Here is a 12,573-nt window from a genome sequence, read left to right as displayed (position 1 = left end):
CTGTTCAATTTGAACCTTCTTTTACCATCTTTGACAGAGAAACTAACAATTTTCAGGTTCAAAAAGGTCAACGTAACTTGGGATTCCCAGCCAGTCTCCCATGCTGGTACTTGCCAAGCCTTAAGCTGCATTGCTGCTGCGTTCTGACGAGAGCAGGCACATTCAGCTTAGAATGGCCGTTGACCGCAGCTGCCTAATTTCTCCTTTCTTTTACTATCTCATAGAGAAACTAACACAATTTTCAGGTTCAAAAAGGTCAACAGAACTTGGGATTCCCAGCCAGTCTCCCATGCTGGTACTTGCCAAGCCTTAAGCTGCATTGCTGCTGCGATCTGACGAGAGCAGGCACATTCAGCTTAGAATGGCCGTTGACAGCAGCTGTTCAATTTGAACCTTCTTTTACTATCTCATAGAGAAACTAACACAATTTTCATTTTCAAAAAGGGCAACGGAACTTGGGATTCGCAGCCAGTCTCCCATGCTGGTACTTGCCAAGCCTTAAGCTGCATCGCTGCTGCGATCTGACAAGAGCACGCACATTCAGCTTAGAATGGCCGTTGACAGCAGCTGTTCAATTTGAACCTTCTTTTACTATCTCATAGAAAAACTAACACAATTTTTAGATTCAAAAACGTCAACGGAACTTAGGATTCCCAGCCAGTCTCCCATGCTGGTACTTGCCAAGGCTTAAGCTGCATTGCTGCTGCGATCTGACGAGAGCAGGCACATTCAGCTTAGAATGGCTGTTGACAGCAGCTGTTCAATTTGAACCTTCTTTTACTATCTCATAGAGAAACTAACACAATTTTCAGGATCAAAAAGGTCAATGGAACTTGGGATTCCCAGCCAGTCTCCCATGCTGGTACTTGTCAAGCGTTAAGCTGCTGCGATCTGACGAGAGCAGGCACATTCAGCTTAGAATGGCCGTTGACAGCAGCTGTTCAATTTGAACCTTCTTTTACTATCTCATAGAGAAACTAACACAATTTTCAGGTTCAAAAAGGTCAACAGAACTTGGGATTCCCAGCCAGACTCCCTTGCTGGTACTTGCCAAGCCTTAAGCTGCATCGCCGCTGCGATCTGACAAGAGCACGCACATTCAGCTTAGAATGGCCGTTGACAGCAGCTGTTCAATTTGAACCTTCTTTTACTATCTCATAGAGAAACTAACACAATTTTCAGGTTCAAAAAGGTCAACAAAACTTGGGATTCCCAGCCAGTCTCCCATGCTGATACTTGCCAAGCCTTAAGCTGCATTGCTGCTGCGATCTGACGAGAGCAGGCACATTCAGCTTAGAATGGCCGTTGACAGCAGCTGTTCAATTTGAACCTTCTTTTACTATCTCATAGAGAAACTAACACAATTTTCAGGTTCAAAAAGGTCAACGGAACTTGGGATTCCCAGCCAGTCTCCCATGCTGGTACTTGCCAAGCCTTAAGCTGCTGCGATCTGACGAGAGCAAGCACATTCAGCTTAGAATGGCCGTTGACAGCAGCTGTTCAATTTGAACCTTCTTTTACTATCTCATAGAGAAACTAACACAATTTTCAGGTTCAAAAAGGTCAACGGAACTTGGGATTCGCAGCCAGTCTCCCATGCTGGTACTTGCCAAGCCTTAAGCTGCATCGCTGCTGCGATCTGAAAAGAGCACACACATTCAGCTTAGAATGGCCGTTGACAGCAGCTGTTCAATTTGAACCTTCTTTTACTATCTCATAGAGAAACTAACACAATTTTCAGGTTCAAAAAGGTCAACGGAACTTGGGATTCCCAGCCAGTCTCCCATGCTGGTACTTGCCAAGCCTTAAGCTGCATTGCTGCTGCGATCTGACGAGAGCAGGCACATTCAGCTTAGAATGGCCGTTGACAGGAGCTGTTCAATTTGAACCTTCTTTTACTATCTCATAGAGAAACTAACACAACTTTCAGGTTCAAAAAGGTCAACAGAACTTGGGATTCCCAGCCAGTCTCCCATGCTGGTACTTGCCAAGCCTTAAGCTGCATTGCTGCTGCGATCTGACGAGAGCAGGCACATTCAGCTTAGAATGGCCGTTGACAGCAGCTGTTCAATTTGAACCTTCTTTTACTATCTCATAGAGAAACTAACACAATTTTCAGGTTCAAAAAGGTCAACGGAACTTGGGATTCCCAGCCAGGCTCCCATGCTGGTACTTGCTAAGCCATAAGCTTCATTGCTGCTGCGATCTGACGAGAGCAGGCACATTCAGCTTAGAATGGCCGTTAACAGCAGCTGTTCAGTTTGAACCTTCTTTTACTATCTCATAGAGAAACTAACACAATTTTCAGGTTCAAAAAGGTCAACGGAACTTGGGATTCCCAGCCAGTCTCCCATGCTGGTACTTGCCAAGCCTTAAGCTGCATTGCTGCTGCGATCTGACGAGAGCAGGCACATTCAGCTTAGAATGGCCGTTGACAGCAGCTGTTCAATTTGAACCTTCTTTTACTATGTCATAGAGAAACTAACACAATTTTCAGGTTCAAAAAGGTCAACAGAACTTGGGATTCCCAGCCAGTCTCCCATGCTGGTACTTGCCCAGCCTTAAGCTGCATCGCTGCTGCGATCTGACAAGAGCACGCACATTTAGCTTAGAATGGCCGTTGACAGCAGCTGTTCAATTTGAACCTTCTTTTACTATCTCATAGAGAAACTAACACAATTTTCAGGTTCAAAAAGGTCAACGGAACTTGGGATTCCCAGCCAGTCTCCCATGCTGGTACTTGCCAAGCCTTAAGCTGCATCGCTGCTGCGATCTGACAAGAGCACGCACATTCAGCTTAGAATGGCCGTTGACAGCAGCTGTTCAATTTGAACCTTCTTTTACTATCTCATAGAGAAACTAACACAATTTTCAGGTTCAAAAAGGTCAACGGAACTTGGGATTCCCAGCCAGTCTCCCATGCTGGTACTTGCCAAGCCTTAAGCTGCATTGCTGCTGCGATCTGACGAGAGCAGGCACATTAAGCTTAGTAGAATGGCCGTTGACAGCTGTTGTTCAATTTGAACCTTTTTTTACTATCTCATAGAGAAACTAACACAATTTTCAGGTTCAATAATGTCAACAGAACTTGGGATTCCCAGCCAGTCTCCCATGCTGGTACTTGCCAAGCCTTAAGCTGCATTGCTGCTGCGATCTGACCAGTGCAGGCACATTCAGCTTAGAATGGCTGTTGACAGCAGCTGTTCAATTTGAACCTTCTTTTACTATCTCATAGAGAAACTAACACAATTTTCAGGTTCAAAAAGGTCAACAGAACTTGGGATTCCTAGCCAGTCTCCCATGCTGGTACTTGCCAAGCTTGAAGCTGCATCGCTGCTGTGATCTGACAAGAGCACGCACATTCAGCTTAGAATGGCCGTTGACAGCAGCTGTTCAATTTGAACCTTCTTTTACTATCTCATAGAGAAACTAACACAATTTTCAGGTTCAAAAAGGTCAACGGAACTTAGGATTCCCAGCCAGTCTCCCATGCTGGTACTTGCCAAGCCTTAAGCTGCATTGCTGCTGCGATCTGACGAGAGAAGGCACATTCAGCTTAGAATGGCCGTTGACAGGAGCTGTTCAATTTGAACCTTCTTTTACTATCTCATAGAGAAACTAACACAATTTTCAGGTTCAAAAAGGTCAACGGAACTTGGGATTCCCAGCCAGTCTCCCATGCTGGTACTTGCCAAGCCTTAAGCTGCATTGCTGCTGGGATCTGAAGAGAGCAGGCACATTCAGCTTAGAATGGCCGTTGACAGCAGCTGTTCAATTTGAACCTTCTTTTACTATCTCATAGAGAAACTAACACAATTTTCAGGTTCAAAAAGGTCAACAGAACTTGGGATTCCCAGCCAGTCTCCCATGCTGGTACTTGCCAAGCCTTAAGCTGCATTGCTGCTGCGATCTGACGAGAGCAGGCACATTCAGCTTAGAATGGCCGTTGACAGCAGCTGTTCAATTTGAACCTTATTTTACTATCTCATAGAGAAACTAACACAATTTTCAGGTTCAAAAAGGTCAACGGAACTTGGTATTCCCAGACAGTCTCCCATGCTGGTACTTGCCAAGCCTTAAGCTGCATCGCTGCTGCGATCTGACAAGAGCACGCACATTCAGCTTAGAACGGCTGTTGACAGCAGCTGTTCAATTTGAACCTTCTTTTACTATCTCATAGAGAAACTAACACAATTTTCAGGTTCAAAAAGGTCAACGGAACTTGGGATTCCCAGCCAGTCTCCCATGCTGGTACTTGCCAAGCCTTAAGCTGCATTGCTGCTGCGATCTGACGAGAGCAGGCACATTCAGCTTAGAATGGCCGTTGACAGCAGCTGTTCAATTTGAACCTTCTTTTACTATCTCATAGAGAAACTAACACAATTTTCAGGTTCAAAAAGGTCAACAGAACTTGGGATTCCCAGCCAGTCTCCCATACTGGTACTTGCCAAGCCTTAAGCTGCATTGCTGCTGCGATCTGACGAGAGCAGGCACATTCAGCTTAGAATGGCCATTGACAGCAGCTGTTCAATTTGAACCTTCTTTTACTATCTCATAGAGAAACTAACACAATTTTCAGGTTCAAAAAGGTCAACAGAACTTGGGATTCCCAGCCAGTCTCCCATACTGGTACTTGCCAAGCCTTAAGCTGCATTGCTGCTGCGATCTGACGAGAGCACGCACATTCAGCTTAGAATAGCCGTTGACAGCAGCTGTTCAATTTGAACCTTCTTTTACTATCTCATAGAGAAACTAACACAATTTTCAGGTTCAAAAAGGTCAACAGAACTTGGGATTCCCAGCCAGTCTCCCATGCTGGTACTTGCCAAGCCTTAAGCTGCATTGCTGCTGCGATCTGACGAGAGCAGGCACATTCAGCTTAGAATGGCCGTTGACAGGAGCTGTTCAATTTGAACCTTCTTTTACTATCTCATAGAGAAACTAACACAATTTTTTAAGTTCAAAAAGGTCAACAGAACTTGGGATTCCCAGCCAGTCTCCCATGCTGGTATTTGCCAAGCCTTAAGCTGTAAAACTGCTGCGATCTGACGAGAGCAGGCACATTCAGCTTAGAATGGCCGTTGACAGCAGCTGTTCAATTTGAACCTTCTTTTTTTTTTTATCATTCAAGTTTATTGAGAAACATATAATATAAGTTTACAAAATCCAGTCATATAAGACACAATATATCGTACATATAACATCTCATGCACGCAGGCATGAAAACATGAAAGGCGTGATACAATGACTTACAAAACATAGGTTTGCTCCATTCAAGAGATAGAAATATTGCTATAGAAGTGCCAAGAGGAGCATCATTGTTTCAAAAATACTCTAGGGGACTTATAATTGGGTGTTGTCGTCCGGTACTTTATAGCTTGTAGCCACTTTTTGTATAGTTATCACCATATCTCTTTACATCTCGTATCCGGATTAGCCTGTGTATTCAGGTTACCCCTTCAACTATTGGGAGGTGTCTCCCATCGCTATTTGTAACAGGTTCAACCTAAGGAGGGGGGGAGGGAAGTTATGGGGAGGAAAGAACGGGGTTTAGGATCTGCAGAAACATCTTTACTCTGAAAATGCACGTATGCGTATACCCCCATGTTCATTAGAACAAGAGGAAGTCGGGGGAGCTCCTAAAATCCAACCATGGGCTCCATGTCTTTATGTGTTGTTCAGTGGTATGGTGGGCATCCGCTGTGAGCTCTTCCATTCTGTGTATTGCCTCAATTTCTGAGAGGAGATCAGAGCCTGATGGTACTCTAGTAGATTTCCACAGACGCGGTATTAGCATTCTAGCAGCTATCAGTATAAAACCCAGGAGAGATTTTTTAGCTTTTTGTATTGAGGTTGGAATGATGTTTAGCAGAAGGGTGGAAGGATCGTTATGTAATTTGACACCTGTCAGTTTTGATATCAGATTCACGACTCTGTTCCAATGAGGTGTCAATAGAGGGCATCCCCACCAAATGTGTGTCATGTTCCCTTGTGTTTGTTTACACCGCCAACACTCATCTGAGCATGAGGGGTATATTTTGCTCAGCTTCTTAGGGGTCCAATACCACCTTGATAATATCTTAAAATTAGATTCCTGAGCCCTGCCTGATATAGAGAGTTTATGGCATAGCTCGAATGATTTAGCCCATTCCTCATCTGAGAAGGACTTCCCCAGTTCCTGTTCCCATATTTTGACATATGGTAAGTCGGTCAATGCCCATTTATCAAGGAGTAGGCCGTATATGGCAGAAACTGAATGGGGAATCGGATTCTGGGATACACATAGCTGTTCAAATGGTGTTAGAGGTCTGTGTAAATTTAGAGTGTCCTTGTTGGAATTATAGAAGTGCCTTAATTGAGTGTACTCCCACCTCACTCTATTTGTGCAATGTTGGTCTTCAAGTATTTCTTCAATCGGAGCAAGCCCCTTGTCCTTTAGTAGCGTTGAAAAGGTTAAGGTTTGGTTTTTTCGCATGGGCGCTAGAAAGTGGCTGTGACATCCTGGGGGGAAGTCAGGGTTGTCGCTTACTCGTGTCAGAGGTCCGTCAGAGGAAAGTAGTCTCATGGGTTCTCCCATTCTTTTAATTAATTTAAGAACCTGAGTGGCCACATATGGTATTTTAGTCAGGTGGAAAGTTTGGTGTACATAAGTGGGTGTCCAGGGTAGGATGGTTAGTGGTGCGGGGGATAGGGTGTTTTCAAGCGTCACCCACAGTTTCCCTTTACCGGCGTGGAACCAGTCTAGTACACGTGCCATCGTTGCTGCAGTATAGTACCCCTTGAAGTCAGGTAGCCCTAAGCCACCCTGTAATTTCCGTCGTATAAGAGTCAGTCTCGAAATTCTGGGAGGTGAGGATGCCCATAGAAATTGATTTAGAATTTTTTGTAGCTTCCCAAAGAACTGCCCTGGTAAAGTCAACGGTATTGTTTGGAATAGATAAAGGAGCCGGGGGAGAACTGTCATCTTAATACAACTTAGTCTCCCCATCCATGTCAACTGTGCCGTTGCCCATTTTTTCAGGTCATTTTGGAGTTTTTGCAAGAAATGCCCGTAGTTATGGGTAAAAGTCTTGTCCAGATCTGCTGGGATCTTAATACCTAAATATACAATGTGTTCGTTGGACCACACGAAGGGGTAGTCTTTTTTCAGTGTTTGGACCGTGGTAGCGGGAAGATCTATCCCCATAGCGACACTTTTAGTGACGTTTACTTTATGATTGCTGTAAAAGCCAAAATCATTAAGAGTCTCCATCAGATGCGGAAGAGATACTTCAGGTTTGGTTATATATAGTAAAACGTCATCTGCAAATGCAGAGCATTTATACTGTCGTTCTCCTACAGTAATTCCTGTAATGGCTTCGTTTGCCCGAATTGCTATCAACAAATGTTCCATTACTAACGCATATAGTAGGGGGGATAAAGGGCAGCCCTGCCTGGTGCCGTTACCAATAGTGAAGGTAGGAGAGAGAGCCCCGTTTATCCTAATTTGTGCATGAGGATTGTCATATAATGCCTTGATACGTGCTAGTGTAGTTGGCCCCATTCCTGTTTGTGTTAGGGTCGCCTCTAGGAATCCCCAGTCCACCCTGTCGAACGCCTTTTCAGCGTCTAGCGAGAGCAGTAGCATTGGTGTAGAGGTAGATTTCGCATGGTGTAGCAAGGAGAAGGACTTCAAGGTGTTGTCTCTTGCCTCCCTTGTCGGGATAAATCCTACCTGATCAGGGTGGACTAGGGACCCCATAAGACGAGCCAGTCTGCAGGATAACAATTTGGCATAAATTTTGGCATCAACATTAATTAGTGAGATTGGTCTATAACTAGGGCAGAGTTGGGGGTCCTTCCCATCTTTAGGGATCACTGTTATGTGAGCATACAAAAAGGAGGGAGGGAACGGATTTTTGTCAGATATGGAGTTAAAAGCCTCTAGCATATTATTGGAAAGCTCTTCTGTTAGAGTTTTAAAAAACGCAGCCGTGTACCCGTCAGGTCCAGGGCTTTTGCCGGACGGCAAGAGCTTGATGACTTGTTTGAGTTCTTCGTGGGAAAATGGTAGTTCTAGTCCGTCTCTTTCCTCGCCTGTAATTGTGGGTAAGGCTGTTTTTTTCACATATTGTGATACGGTGAGGGGGGGTTGGGGCGGTTTAAACACAGTTGATGGCTGTGGAAGGTTGTATAATGATCTGTAATAGTCTGTGAACGCCTCGGCTATTTCTTCTGTTTTGTGCAGATGTCATTTTGTGACTTAATAGATGGGATATATGTAGATACTCTGGCATCGCGGAGGGCTCTTGCTAGGGCTCTGCCCGGTTTATTACCCCATTCATATAGTGATCGGGAGTATAGGTGTTTAAGCCTCCTCTGGCCTGCTTCTAGTAGAGCGTTTAGCTCTTGCCTCTTGGCAGTAAGCACTCTTAGGGTTGTCTCCAATAGGGTCCTTTTATGTTGCGCCTCCAGCGTCTGGAGCTCGGATAGCAAGGTAGCGATTTTGAATCCCTTTTCCCTTTTTAACCGTGCTCCATGCCTTATGAGAACCCCTCTAAGCTCACATTTCAGTGCTTCCCATTTAAGGGCTTCGGATGAAAAGACATGTCTCTGATCCGCGTTAAAGTCCAGTATCTTTTTTTTGAGGTCTGCTAGGCATAGTCCGTCTGTCAGTAGAGATTCATTCAGTCTCCAACTAAATGGGCGTCTTTGTTGTTGTGTTATCCCTAATGTACAAGAGATGGGGGCATGATCGGATAGGTATATTGACCCTATTTCGGAACCCTGTACTTGTGAGAGGAGATGGTGCTGGACAAAAATATAGTCTATTCGGCTATATGTATTGTGTACTAGTGAGAGAAAAGTGTAATCCCTGTCTGTGGGATGGTTAATTCTCCACACATCACAGAGTCGAACGGTATATTGACCCTATTTCGGAACCCTGTACTTGTGAGAGGAGATGGTGCTGGACAAAAATATAGTCTATTCGGCTATATGTATTGTGTACTAGTGAGAGAAAAGTGTAATCCCTGTCTGTGGGATGGTTAATTCTCCACACATCACAGAGTTGTAAGGCATGTAGGGCTTTTTTGATCTTGTTTAATTTGTTGTACGAAATTCCTGACTTCCCTAGAGAAGTATCTATTAGAGGATTCAGTGCTATGTTCAGATCTCCGCACATGATCAATGAACCTCTAGCGAATGTGCAAAGTTCATCCAAAACCTTAACCATGAATGGAGTTTGTTCAGAGTTTGGGGCATATACATTCGCTATTGTGTAGGAAGTACCCAGCATTTCGCATTTTAGGAATAGGAATCTGGCCTCTGAGTCTAATTTAGTCTCCAAAACCTTGCACTGTACAGATTTGTGAATAAATATCGATACGCCTCTTGATTTCCCATGAGGATTTGTGCAATGATAGGATTGTGGGTAGTATCGATTTTTACAGGTGGGGGTCTGGTCCGAGCTAAAATGAGTTTCCTGTATGCAGAGTATTTGGGCTCTTTGTTTATGGAAATTGTATAGGACCCGGGACCTTTTCTCAGGGATATTGAGTCCTTTGGCATTAAAAGAACATATCTTTAGAGGAGTAGCCATCATCGGACTAGATCTACAGCCAAGTTCTCTTTGTGTAGTAGCCTTTGGGGGGGTCAAGGGACAGTACAAAGGGAAGGAGAGGGAAAGGGTTCCCTAAACTATAATCGGTTTCTTCTACTTATGTAATGAACACGAACAGCTATCCAGTGGATAGCAACTGTTTAAACTGGTTAAATGTGTATTGTGTGCAGCTAGCACTGATAAACCTGGGTGCTATACCTAGGTTTCACCTATTGGGGGAGAGTGACAGCTCAATAGGGTAAATGTCACTCGAATGACCGTATCGAATAGTCTTTATGTATGTGTTAGTTAACTATCTGATGAGCACATCGTGACTGTGGGCCCATATATTCAGATAAATGTACAAGTCATAAAGGAACATATTAAACAAAATCTAAAGATAAAATACAATCTCAGGGGAGAAGTTGTAAGCAGATAGAGACACAGAAACAACCTTGAAAACAGCGTAATATTCTCAATATCACAAATGTTCCGCTCCCTAAAAAAAAAACATTTATCTCACCAGTCCTGATGATCACTTCATGTAAATTCAGTCTTCTTGGGAGTCTGCAAAAGAACGGCGCCTTCGCCTCTGCTGTCTGCGAGGCCTCGGTGAGGTTTCAGGCTGCTCTCGAGTGCTGCTCCATGAGGTGGGTTCAGGGTTGAGCCTTAACGCTGCTAGATTCGGAGCCTCCCAGTCTGGGAGCGTCATGGGTGGAATCTTCAAATCTCTCAAAAAACCCGGCAGATCCTCCATGTGTGTTAGCGTAGATTGCGTATCTCCCGAACGGGCGTAGAGGGCGAAGGGGAAGCCCCATCTGTATGAGATGCCCTTCTCTTGTAGTTGTGAGAGTAGGGGTCTTAGTATTGCTCGCTGTCGAAGTGTGCGTCTGGAAAGGTCTGGAAACAAGCTGATTTTGGCGCCATCAAAGTCCAGTTCCCCCTTGGCCCTTGCTCTTTGCATTATCTGCTCTTTGATGCCATAGAAATGTATCCTGCATATCACGTCTCTTGGTCTAGTGGGGTCAGCGCTTCTAGCTCTCAGCGCCCTATGTGCTCGATCCATTTCTATAGGGGTATCTACCGGCCGTTCAAGAAGCATATTGAATATACCTGTGAGCGTTGCTGCCAAGTCAGGTTGATGCGTGGCTTCAGGGAGGCCCCGGACCCTAATATTGTTGCGGCGATTTCTATTTTCAATATCATCCATGTGTGCCACTAGGTGGCGTTGTTGTGCAGCTTGAGCATCTAGTTGCTCTTGTAATACATTAACAGTAGAAGTCATCTCAGCTTTAAACGTTTCAAGAGCTGACACACTTTCCTGAAGTGTATTCACTTCTTCTCTCACCACTTGCAGATCCCTGTCCCAAGCTCCCTTGAGTTCACATGCTAGATTGTCCATATCCTTCTTAGAAGGGAGAAGGGCTAGAAGGGCTTGTAATTCAGGATGACCTCTAAGGGTTAATGCCGCTTCCTCTGGTGGCGGGAGATCTGAAGACATATTAGTTTGCAGCACAGCCATAGGTTGCATTATATGGTGTCTTTCCTCTATCCGTTGCTGGGGGATGAGGCTGTTGGGGGAAAATGAGCGTGCCTCAGCGTTGAGAGATTGGTTCACCTCTCCTTTGCCCCTATGAGGGCTATGTATGGTGCCAGGCTGTGTCTCGGGACCTGCCGATGGTGCTGGCATGGTCCTCAGGGAGCTCTGTGTTGGGATCCCCGGGGATGCAGTGAGCACAGTGCGGGGACGCGCTCCCAGCCCTTTTTCCTTCCCCAGTGCAGGTGATAGAGCAAGGGGAGCAGCAGCACCCGCCTTCTCTGGTGTAGGCAGCCGGAGCTGCGGCTGTACCTGTAAGGTGGCAGGCGAGGGCTCTGCGTGTGGGCTTCCACCTCTATTCTCCTTCCCTCTCCGTGAAGGCTGTCCGGTGCGCTGCTGATTCGAGCGCTGCGCCGCACGTGGGGAAGATGGCGGCGGGTCCCCTCTGGAGCGGGCAGGATCCGGAGACAGAGATCGTTGCTGGCGCGGCTTAAAGAACGTTTTTATCGGTGTAGCAGACACCGATCTGCTTTGGAGCCTCTTGGATGCTCTATTGGCCCCTGATCTCCCCATAGATCGCGCTGTGGATGTTCCTTTTGCGGCGGCCCTGCACGGAGCTCAGATCAGTCACGTCCGTTCGCCATCTTGGCTGGCTCCGCCCCCCAATTTGAACCTTCTTTTACTATCTCATAGAGAAACTAACACAATTTTCAGGTTCAAAAAGGTCAACGGAACTTGGGATTCCCAGCCAGTCGCCCATGCTGGTACTTGCCAAGCCTTAAGCTGCATCGCTGCTGCGATCTGACAAGAGCACGCACATTCAGCTTAGAACGGCTTTTGACAGCAGCTGTTCAATTTGAACCTTCTTTTACTATCTCATAGAGAAACTAACACAATTTTCAGGTTCAAAAAGGTCAACGGAACTTGGGCTTCCCAGCCAGTCTCCCATGCTGGTACTTGCCAAGCCTTAAGCTGCATTGCTGCTGCGATCTGACGAGAGCAGACACATTCAGCTTAGAATGGCCGTTGACAGCAGCTGTTCAATTTGAACCTTCTTTTACTATCTCATAGAGAAACTAACACAATTTTTTAAGTTCAAAAAGGTCAACGGAACTTGGGATTCCCAGCCAGTCTCCCATGCTGGTACTTGCCAAGCCTTAAGCTGCATCGCTGCTGCGATCTGACAAGAGCACGCACATTCAGCTTAGAATGGCCGTTGACAGCAGCTGTTCAATTTGAACCTTCTTTTACTATCTCATAGAGAAACTAACACAATTTTCAGGTTCAAAAAGGTCAACAGAACTTGGGATTCCCAGCCAGTCTCCCATGCTGGTACTTGCCAAGCCTTAAGCTGCATTGCTGCTGCGATCTGACGAGAGCAGGCACATTCAGCTTAGAATGGCCGTTGACAGCAGCTGTTCAATTTGAACCTTCTTTTACTATCTCATAGAGAAAC

At 45.5% G+C, this 12,573-nt stretch overlaps 18 pseudogenes; all 18 read right to left on the bottom strand.

The window, feature by feature from the left end:
- Window positions 1-65: 65 nt before the first annotated feature.
- LOC140085974 (5S ribosomal RNA) lies at window positions 66-184 on the bottom strand (annotated as a pseudogene).
- Window positions 185-254: 70 nt separating this feature from the next.
- Window positions 255-373, bottom strand: LOC140080880 (5S ribosomal RNA; annotated as a pseudogene).
- An 818-nt stretch (window positions 374-1,191) lies between these two features.
- LOC140094030 (5S ribosomal RNA) lies at window positions 1,192-1,310 on the bottom strand (annotated as a pseudogene).
- Window positions 1,311-1,750: 440 nt separating this feature from the next.
- On the bottom strand, window positions 1,751-1,869 carry LOC140100716 (5S ribosomal RNA; annotated as a pseudogene).
- A 70-nt stretch (window positions 1,870-1,939) lies between these two features.
- LOC140080879 (5S ribosomal RNA) lies at window positions 1,940-2,058 on the bottom strand (annotated as a pseudogene).
- Window positions 2,059-2,317: 259 nt separating this feature from the next.
- LOC140100715 (5S ribosomal RNA) lies at window positions 2,318-2,436 on the bottom strand (annotated as a pseudogene).
- A 259-nt stretch (window positions 2,437-2,695) lies between these two features.
- LOC140095940 (5S ribosomal RNA) lies at window positions 2,696-2,814 on the bottom strand (annotated as a pseudogene).
- A 70-nt stretch (window positions 2,815-2,884) lies between these two features.
- On the bottom strand, window positions 2,885-3,006 carry LOC140098071 (5S ribosomal RNA; annotated as a pseudogene).
- Window positions 3,007-3,643: 637 nt separating this feature from the next.
- On the bottom strand, window positions 3,644-3,762 carry LOC140094202 (5S ribosomal RNA; annotated as a pseudogene).
- A 70-nt stretch (window positions 3,763-3,832) lies between these two features.
- LOC140080878 (5S ribosomal RNA) lies at window positions 3,833-3,951 on the bottom strand (annotated as a pseudogene).
- A 259-nt stretch (window positions 3,952-4,210) lies between these two features.
- LOC140100714 (5S ribosomal RNA) lies at window positions 4,211-4,329 on the bottom strand (annotated as a pseudogene).
- Window positions 4,330-4,399: 70 nt separating this feature from the next.
- Window positions 4,400-4,518, bottom strand: LOC140083653 (5S ribosomal RNA; annotated as a pseudogene).
- A 70-nt stretch (window positions 4,519-4,588) lies between these two features.
- Window positions 4,589-4,707, bottom strand: LOC140094021 (5S ribosomal RNA; annotated as a pseudogene).
- A 70-nt stretch (window positions 4,708-4,777) lies between these two features.
- Window positions 4,778-4,896, bottom strand: LOC140080877 (5S ribosomal RNA; annotated as a pseudogene).
- Window positions 4,897-4,967: 71 nt separating this feature from the next.
- LOC140097262 (5S ribosomal RNA) lies at window positions 4,968-5,086 on the bottom strand (annotated as a pseudogene).
- A 6,943-nt stretch (window positions 5,087-12,029) lies between these two features.
- LOC140085971 (5S ribosomal RNA) lies at window positions 12,030-12,148 on the bottom strand (annotated as a pseudogene).
- A 71-nt stretch (window positions 12,149-12,219) lies between these two features.
- LOC140095939 (5S ribosomal RNA) lies at window positions 12,220-12,338 on the bottom strand (annotated as a pseudogene).
- A 70-nt stretch (window positions 12,339-12,408) lies between these two features.
- LOC140080876 (5S ribosomal RNA) lies at window positions 12,409-12,527 on the bottom strand (annotated as a pseudogene).
- Between the last annotated feature and the right edge of the window lie 46 nt (window positions 12,528-12,573).

Source organism: Engystomops pustulosus, chromosome 9 (genome assembly GCF_040894005.1).
Source record: "Engystomops pustulosus chromosome 9, aEngPut4.maternal, whole genome shotgun sequence".
NCBI lineage: Eukaryota > Metazoa > Chordata > Amphibia > Anura > Leptodactylidae > Engystomops > Engystomops pustulosus.
The sequence above is the reverse complement of the archived record's forward strand: the minus strand, read 5'-3'. Positions and strand labels throughout refer to the sequence as shown.